Source organism: Myripristis murdjan, chromosome 24 (assembly GCF_902150065.1).
Source record: "Myripristis murdjan chromosome 24, fMyrMur1.1, whole genome shotgun sequence".
Taxonomy (NCBI): domain Eukaryota; kingdom Metazoa; phylum Chordata; class Actinopteri; order Holocentriformes; family Holocentridae; genus Myripristis; species Myripristis murdjan.
In genome coordinates, this window is record NC_044003.1 from 558,593 (window position 1) to 568,592 (window position 10,000).

At 46.6% G+C, this 10,000-nt stretch overlaps 1 protein-coding gene across 3 annotated transcripts in view; it reads left to right on the forward strand.

The window, feature by feature from the left end:
* LOC115355815 (pleckstrin homology domain-containing family G member 3-like) overlaps positions 1-10,000 on the forward strand; it is a 42,479-nt gene that overhangs the window by 7,351 nt on the left and 25,128 nt on the right. The window lies entirely within an intron of this gene.

A 10,000-nucleotide genomic window follows, 5' to 3' on the forward strand; every position in this document is an offset into this window, starting at 1 on the left:
TGTGGTGCCGGGATGGGCGACAGGCCTGTCCCCTTGTCTCAGCAAACTAAACCCAAACTAATGTCCAGGGTTGCAGATCATGGAGCCGAGACAGTTTGTGGCAGTTTCGGTTTGTGGATGTCAGTGAAGGCAGCACGAGTGCGGTGGTGTGGAGGATTACCGTGTGTTTACGAGCGTCCCTCTTTAGCTTCACAAGCTAATCTCAGGTCACATGACCAGGGAGCAGCGCCCTCCTAATCGCCGTGGAAACCAGGCGACTTTAATGGCGTTACATAAGATGTGGACGTCCCGGCCGTCACCTGGACGGAAGGTCGAGAGGGACACAGACCAGATGAGTCAGGACGGAGACGTCCAACACAAAAACAACAACAACAACAACAAGGCCAGAGGACCTGAGGGTTCTACAGGGTTCTACAACAACAGGTCTCCAACTGTTCTCACTAACGTTCCCCTCTGAACCATGTCCCAGTCCAGCTGGTCCAGTTGAGCCTCCTGTGGTCAGAGGGTCAGTCCAGTTGGTCCTGACCAGTTGAGCCTCCTGTGGTCAGAGGGTCAGTCCAGTTGGTCCTGACCAGTTGAGCCTCCTGTGGTCAGAGGGTCAGTCCAGTTGGTCCAGTTGAGCCTCCTGTGGTCAGAGGGTCAGTCCAGTTGGTCCAGTTGAGCCTCCTGTGGTCAGAGGGTCAGTCCAGTTGGTCCAGTTGAGCCTCCTGTGGTCAGAGGGTCAGTCCAGTTGGTCCTGACCAGTTGAGCCTCCTGTGGTCAGAGGGTCAGTCCAGTTGGTCCTGACCAGCTGAGCCTCCTGTGGTCAGAGGGTCAGTCCAGTTGGTCCTGACCAGTTGAGCCTCCTGTGGTCAGAGGGTCAGTCCAGTTGGTCCTGACCAGTTGAGCCTCCTGTGGTCAGAGGGTCAGTCCAGTTGGTCCTGTTGAGCCTCCTGTGGTCAGAGGGTCAGTCCAGTTGGTCCTGACCAGTTGAGCCTCCTGTGGTCAGAGGGTCAGTCCAGCTCCATCAGTGTGAACCAACAACCTGATGCTGAGCAGATTCTCTTGTTTGTGTTTCTGCTTCTTCTTCTCTTCTTCCTCCTTGTTTCCAGCTTCAGCCACTGATCCACTTTCTGGATTTGTTTGGTCTCGTCTTCCCGCTCAGAGCGAACAAACGTCCTCACTCCACGACCACGGCAGCAGATTGAAACCACACACACACACATCTGACACCTTCAGGAACCCAGAGGGAGAACTAAGGTGGTGCTGGCTGGCCTGTGATTGGTCGATGTGAAACCAAACAAACCAACAACAACAAAAAAACAAACAAACAAAAAACAGTCAAACCACCACAGAGTCAACATGTCCTTTAATTCAGTGTTATGTTGAGGATTATTTAATTTTCACATCTTCATTTTCTTCCAATAATCTGCCAGTTGGATTAGATAATCCCACCAGGTTCAACACTAATCAGCTTGTTTCCAGAGCAGAACCAGTAACACTCTGTAAACCAGCAGGAAGGATTTGACTGTAAAACCAGTTTGTGAAACAGGAAGTGCCCAGCTGACAAACACTTCCTGTCAAGACCAAGTCATCTGTTATCAGCAGATCACACACACACACACACACACACACACACACACACACACCCTGAAAACGTGGGAGGAAACATTCCAGGCTGATGTGTGTTAGGAGTCTGAGGATTCCTGCGTGCCTCGAATGCCTCGCTGCTCTCCCTGCTGGGAGGATTAACAGATTAACTTTAAAAAAAAAAGTCATTCAGCTCGTCTTCACTGTTCAAATCTTGTTGTTTTTTTTTTTTTTCTTCCAACAAGGTAAAAAAATAATCCAGCAGTGGGATGGGATAATCCCACTAATTTCCCGTTTGCTTTTTTTTCTTGGTAATTTTTGGTTATTTAATTTTTAATGTACATGTGTAATAATCATCACTTGTTTTCTTATCATTTTTTAAATTCCAGTATTTATTTGCTAATTTTCAAGTGATATTTCAATTTTTTTTTCAAGCACATTTTGGATGATATTTCACTTTTTCCGCTTTTTTTCATATTTTTTTGGGTAATTATTTTGTAACTTTTTTCCTAAATAAATTTGATGCACATTCTCACATCATTTCTTACTAATTTGCTTTTATCACCTTTTTCCATGTGAAGGTGAGTTTGCTCATCAAAGGCACAAAGAAAACTCTGGCAGCAAGCTGATTAGTGTTGAACCCGGTGGGATTATCTAATCCCACTCGCAGATTATTTGGAGAGAATGAAGCTGTGAATGAAGCTGCTGTGTGGGATGGTCCTGCAGAGGAAACCTCACCTGCTGGGTTTCTGCCTTCACATCGACCAATCACAAGACAGTTTCCTCTCAGGGCTGTGTGTTGATGTGTGTTCATGATAAGAAAGTGCTCTGCACACACACACACACACACACACACACACACACACACACACACACACACACACACACACAGAGAGAGATCACCATGACGACTGGAAAGCAAACAGGAAGGAGAAACGAGCTGATCAATCAGATTCACAATCACAAATATCAGATTAGGGCTCAGAAATAAAACACATGAAACGTCTCCTCTCTGCCAGGCTTTGTGTGTGTGTGTGTGTGTGTGTGTGTGTGTGTGTGTGTGTGTGTGTGTGTGTGTGTGTGAGAGAGAGAGCCCCTGTCAGGGTCTAATCTCATTATGAGGCTGTAATCCCGGGCAGGGAGCAGGATTAAAACTGCCTGTTGAAACTCAACGGGGCGGACAGCAGATCTGCTCAGGTGTGTCTCACACACACACACACACACACACACACACACACCGACGTCACATGACCAGGGAGCAGGTTGAGTGTGTTAACCTCAGAGTAAAAGCAGAACATAAACTGCAGGGCGGTTACCACGGTAACAGATGCTGTGGAGCTGACCTGCTGGGTGGACCTGTGATGTGAGCGAGTCGCTGACCGCTCTCTGACTCGCCCACCTGCCCCGCCCACCTGCCCGTCACCTGCCCATCTGATTCAGACAGGATCTGTGGGAGCCAATCAGCTGTCACGCTGGTTACAGTGTTACCCAGCCCTGAGAGGGAAAACAAACAACAAACAACTCAGCACGAGTCACTCGCTGTCCCACAAGTTCCAGGTCACAAACCGTCCAAGTCCTCAAGTCTGGAACAGCCACACAGTTCAGTCATTTTATCCCATTCAAGTCAGTGGGAGGACCTAAACAGGAAGTAGCCAGTGCGCAAGTGGGGCCTCTTGGTGACTGACTCAGTAACTCAGTAACTCAGTAACTTGGTAACTCGGTAACTTAGTAACTTAGTAACTTAGTAACTCAGTAACTCAGTGATTCAGTGGCTCAGTAACTTAGTAACTCAGTAACTCGGTAACTCGGTAACTCGGTAACTCGTTAACTCAGTAACTCGGTAACTCGGTAAGTTAGTAACTCAGTGATTCAGTAACTCAGTAACTTAGTAACTCGGTAACAATGTAACTCAGTAACTCGGTAACTCAGCAACTCAGTAACTTAGTAACTCGGTAACTCAGTAACTTGGTAACTCAGTAACTTGGTAACTCGGTAACTCAGTAACTCAGTAACTCAATGACTTTGTAACTCAGTAACTCGGTAACTCAGTAACTTAGTAACTCAGTAACTAGTAACTCGGTAACTTAGTAACTTGGTAACTAGGTAACTCAGTAACTTAGTAACTCAGTAACTCGGTAACTTAGTAACTCAGTAAGTCGGTAACTTAGTAACTCAGTAACTCGGTAACTTAGTAACTCAGTAATTCAGTAACTCAGTAACTTAGTAACTCGGTAACTAAGTAACTCAGTAACTCGGTAACTCAGCAACTCAGTAACTTAGTAACTCGGTAACTTGGTAACTTAGTAACTCAGTAACTTGGTAACTCGGTAACTCGGTAAATTAGTAACTCAGTAACTCAGTAACTCAGTAACTCAGTGATTCAGTGGCTCAAATGATTCAGTGACTCGCTGTCTTGGTGACTCATGCAAACTCAAGTCATTAAAACAGCTGAACCTGGAGTCGTGTTGATGGATGTGGTTTCTGGGGCTGCTGCTCCACGTCGTTGGTATCCAGAAGCTTCCTGAAGGCTCCGTCCAGATTTAACGCTGCATATAAACGAACCTTAAGCGGACGCTTCCTGTCCGTGAAAACGCTCTGGAAGGTGTGTGGGTGTGAAGGTGTTGTGGGGGCGGGGCTGCAGGTGTGTCATGTTGTTGAGTTGTTGTTCTGTGTGTTTTCTGGAGTTTGAATGTTGGCCGGCGGTCTTTTGGAGAACAGCTGGTTTGACCTGGCAAGAAGCTGTGTGTGTTCAGTGAGAGCAGTGTGTGTGAATCATTTCAAATATACAGCACACACACACACACACACACACACACACACACACACACACACACACACACACACACAGACACACTCACTGAGCATAAATATCGCAGAGTAAAATCTTGTTCATATGGTGCAGCTCTAGTTTCATTAATTAAATATACATCATTTCAGATATATAACACACACACACAGTGCATGTGTCCTGTGTGTGTGTGTGTGTGTGTGTGTGTGTGTGTGTGTGTGTGAGTGGTTGCTGCAGGGTCCACCAGGTTAACCTTTAACACCTGAAGCTGCATTTCACAAATATTTAAGATTGTAAAACGAGTTTGTGACACACACACACACACACACACACACACACACACACACACACACACACACACACACACACACACAGCCCCCCAGCCCCCCAGCCCCCCAGGTCCTTTTGTCCCCTCAGTCGGCCCTGAACAGCTCTGTTGTGTCTCTGAACAGACGGGCATTATTTGGCGGCGCCCCGCCCCCCTGAGACGCCGCCACCACACAAACAAACGCTCTCTGAGCTCAGACTGAGCTCAGAGAGCTCAGCAAGACACTTCTGACTCCACATCACAGACCTTTTCAACAAACCACAAACCTGACACTTCCTGTAAATGTTGTTACTGCAGTACTTTTTACACCAGAGCAGAGTTTTGCACATCAGATGACAGTAGTTTTTAACACACAGTGGTACTTTTTATACTTATCAAGAGTACTTTTTCCAGCAAAAATGACAGTATCTGTCCAGTGAAGTGAGAGTACTTCAATCAGACGTGGTACTTTCTGAGGCTCAGCTGGGCGGGACGTCCCGGCTGCAGAGTTTCCCCTTGCAGTTGATTTGGTTTGGTTTTGTCTGGTTGGTACAGAGCGTCTCTGTAAGCTTCCTGCCGACTGTTCACTCCTGCTGACTGTTCACTCCTGCCGACTGTTCACTCCTGCCGACTGTTCACTCCTGCCTGCTCACTCCTGACTGCTCACTCCTGCTGACTGTTCACTCCTGCTGACTGCTCATTCCTGCCGACTGCTCACTCCTGCTGACTGCTCACTCCTGCTGACTGTTCACTCCTGACTGTTCACTCCTGCCGACTGTTCACTCCTGCCTGCTCACTCCTGCTGACTGTTCACTCCTGCCGACTGTTCACTCCTGCTGACTGTTCACTCCTGACTGCTCACTCCTGCTGACTGTTCACTCCTGCTGACTGTTCACTCCTGCCGACTGTTCACTCCTGCCGACTGTTCACTCCTGCTGACTGTTCACTCCTGCTGACTGTTCACTCCTGACTGTTCACTCCTGACTACTCACTCCTGCTGACTGTTCACTCCTGCCGACTGTTCACTCCTGCTGACTGTTCACTCCTGACTGCTCACTCCTGCTGACTGCTCACTCCTGCTGACTGTTCACTCCTGACTGCTCACTCCTGCTGACTGTTCACTCCTGCTGACTGTTCACTCCTGCCGACTGTTCACTCCTGCTGACTGCTCACTCCTGCCGACTGTTCACTCCTGACTGTTCACTCCTGACTGCTCACTCCTGACTGCTCACTCCTCCTGACTGCTCACTCCTGCTGACTGTTCACTCCTGCTGACTGTTCACTCCTGACTGCTCACTCCTGACTGCTCACTCCTGACTGCTGACTCCTGACTGTTCACTCCTGCTGACTGCTCACTCCTGCTGACTGTTCACTCCTGACTGTTCACTCCTGACTGCTCACTCCTGACTGTTCACTCCTGACTGCTCACTCCTGACTGTTCACTCCTGCTGACTGTTCACTCCTGACTGCTCACTCCTGCCAACTGCTCACTCCTGACTGTTCACTCCTGCCAACTGCTCACTCCTGCCGACTGTTCAGTCCTGCTGACTGTTCACTCCTGCCGATGGACAGAAAGTCTTTCACAGTGCCTGCAGTGATGAGGCGTTTGTTTTTTCCCAGTGTCCATATTTGTGGAGTTTTGGCCCTGTTTGGAATTTAATTTAAAAATATATTTATAATAATTAAAAATAAAATAAATTTAAAATAATTAAAAATAATTAAGTCATTTTCTAGTCATTTCTTGTGACTTTTGTCGTTTCCTATGTTTTTGGAAGAGATGACAGCAGTTTGAAGCCAGACGGTGGTACTTTTTATGCCAATTCATTGCACTTTTTTAATCAAGTATGACAGTATGAGAGTACTTTTTAAAAATCAAATAGGTCAGAAAGGGGCCATTTCTGTGACTTTCTACTAATTTCTTGCTAATTTGCTCGTCCCTTCTGTTCCCGTGTGTCCTTTTGTTTTTTTGTTTGTTTTTTTGGAAGTGATGAAGTGACCCGGCTGAGGTTTGAGCGCCTCGCCCTCCTGGCGTCCTGCGGCGGCCCTGCCGATGTCGGTATGTTCTGTTCTGTCTCAGTAAGTCTCCTGTAATCTGAGCCTGGACGCCTCAAACCGCTAATTGCTCCAAATCCCGAGGCTGCAGATGAAGCGGCTCTTAACGAGGCAGATTACCCAGCAGGCCGCCGTGTTCGAGCCGCCGCCGTGATGTCAGCGCCCGTTACATCACCGCCGAGCTGTGAATGAGCATCCTGATTCACTTCCCTGCAGGAGCCCAGTGGACAGAAATATATGATCACATCTTTCTCCACGTTTTTTTGAAAGAAATCAAGTGAATTTTCTGCAGAGAAACCCAGGAGTCATGGGTGGGCTTTTATTTGTGAATCTGCTCAAAGTGTCAGAGCAGATTCTCCTCATTCCTGTCAAAAACACGGGGAAAAGGCTGATCAGCAAATTAGCAAAAAATTATTAAAAAGGAAAAAAAAAAAAATAAAAAAAAAATAAAAAATACAAGAAACTCAGTAAAAAATGAAGCAAAAACATTAAAGAATGACAGTGAAAGGTTTAGTTTGGCTGCAGGCAGACGACCTTCTCTGACCTTCTGCTCCAAGCTCCGCCCACAGCTGACCGCCGCCGCTTCAAAGCGTCCGGTGTGTGTGTGTGTGTGTATGTGTGTGTGTGTGTGTGTGTTGGGGGGGTGAACAGGTTAGGTGTCTTGGCAGAGCACAGTTCATATTTTAATGAAAAAAGATAGAAAACAGTTTTGAAGTGGGAACTCTCTCCGTGCGCGGGACGTCCCGTCATCTGAAGACATGGGAGGAATCTCTCAGTGTGAACCGTCCAGACATGAACCTGACCGTCTGCTGCTGCTGGTGAGGAGGAAGAGGAAGAGGAAGAGGAAGAGGAAGAGGAAGAGGAAGAGGAAGAGGAAGAGGAAGAGGAAGTGGTGTCCCTGCTCGTCCTGCAGGCTCGGTCTCGGAGGACGAATCTGCAGTAGCTGTGGATACCTGTGGACTCGTTTTTAAAATTATTATAATGATTTTTTAAAACATTTTTTTATAGTTGAAATTACATAAATGTGGACCATTTAGACTGAAACCCAAACCAGGAACCCGCTCGGTTCTGGATCAGTGAGACCCACAGTGAGAACCATGTGGACTCAACCATCAAATACAGTGAAGTAGTCAGCTTTATTTTTTCCAATGATTCTAGATGTTTTAAGGCTGTAAAACCCCTCACTACACACTTTAGACACTTTTCTCAGACAGGCATTAACATTTTCTCACTTTTCTCTCTTGTTTAAACTCTCAAAGTTCAAACCTTCATAGAAAAATAAGTCCAGTAAAAAAAAAAAAAAAAAAACATGCAAAATTGCACCAAAAAAAAATCCGCGAAACTGCGAGGCCGTGAAAGGTGAACCGCGTTATAGCGAGGGACAGCTGTAATGCACTTTTTTTTCAGTTGAGTCTAAATGGTCCTCACTGCGGCGGGCCTTGTGCAGGTCTGGTTGCAGCTTCACACTCTGACCTTCACTGTGAAAACATAACACATATTCATCTTTAATCATTCAATCTGCAAATCTATTTTTTTTTTTTTTTTGAGTTTGCTGGCAGAGAGGCGGGCTCTCAGGCTGCAGGGGAGCTGAGGCTCCAGACGAGTCGCAGCACAACACTTAAATCATTTCAAACAACACAAGCTGAGTGTGTGTGTGTGTGTGTGTGTGTGTGTGTGTGTGTGTGTGTGTGTGTGCGCTCCCCTCGCCCACGCTCACAGCCCAGCAGGTTTGCGTTTGCGGCGGCTGACAAGTGTTTTCTTGTTTTCCTCGGCTGGTTGGAACCTGCAGGGCGTCGCTGAACCTGAACCTCCGGCTGCAGCTCCCCGGCTCTGCGTCTGAACTCTGGGTTTGTTGTTTCTGTGAAGCGCAGCAGCGAGACAGGACTGTCAGGGGAAGGTTGTGAGGTCAGATCCAGAGCAGAGAGAGAGGCTGCAGGCAGAGGAAGGACAGATAGATAGATAGATAGATAGATCATTTTTATTTCGGTTCATCCTCCATTACATGCAGACAATACAGAAAAAATATACAGCTAATTAGAACGGAAAAGGTGTAGGCAGAAGCCGTAGCTTATATAACGCCTACCCTTTCTTACATCTTTCATGTTATTTCACCAAAGCAAAGATCAAAAGGAAAGAAAATCGAATCAATAAATTATCAATATACCATAAACAAAAGGTGACACTGTGATCAGTGAACACTCCTAATATGGACAAAGTGCTACAGATCAAATGCAAGATTCATAATATATATACATATACACATACATACATATATACATACACATATACACACACACATACATAAGCATACACATACACTCATATACATATATATACACATGCATACATACATACACGTATTTCTATAATAAGGATTTGTATTTATTAATTACCTTGAGTTTAAACATCTTTTTGAATTGACAGACAGATGTACATGATTTTAGCTCATCACAGAGACTGTTCCACAGGTAAACTCCTTTAGATGAAATGCACCTACTACGAAAGTTGGTCCTAACCTTTATAATTTTAAACATATTGGTTCCCCTAAGGTCATACCGGCTCACTCTGGGTGAGAATATTTCCTGAATGCAGCACGGAAGTTGGTTGTTATGTGCCTTGAACATTACAAGATTGGATCTTAGTTCAACAATATCATTGAATTTTAAGGTATTTAATTTAATAAAGATTGGGTTTGTTGAGTCAGAGCTTAGTTCAGGCAGCAGCTCCTTCCTGCCTTCAGAAGATCCAGGTAAGTGACAACAGGTTTGAATGTTTTAATGTTCAAACCTGACGGCTTTTGGAGGCGTGGCTAAAGCTGCACTGAGACTGGGATGAGAGCCATGTAGAATCAACCACAGTGCTGTTCCGTCACGTTCTGGGTGGAACCGGATGGTTCTGTCGACACGTGTCGACACAGGAAGGCTGCAGCAGCTCCGAGGTGCTTCCATCTTCACTGAGCAGCGTTTTAAAGCCCGCCGGGCGTCCCGGCCCCGGCCCCGTCCCGGAGCCCCGTCCCGGAGCCCCGTCCCGGCTGGGCGGTGGACCTCACATCCACCTCACCATCAGCTGAAGCGTTTCCCTCGGTTACCATTACAGAACAATTCGTTTTTGGTTTGTTCCCTCGTAGTTCTCTGACAGGTTTCAGCTGCTGAGGGACATCATTTCTCCTGACAGACTGCATCTCCTCTCTGTGACTGTAATTAGAGAAGGAAGCGCTTTGGGAGGAATGTTTGCGTCCTGTGTGTCCGTCAGCCTGTGGGCGGAGACGGCGTCAGGTGTTCACG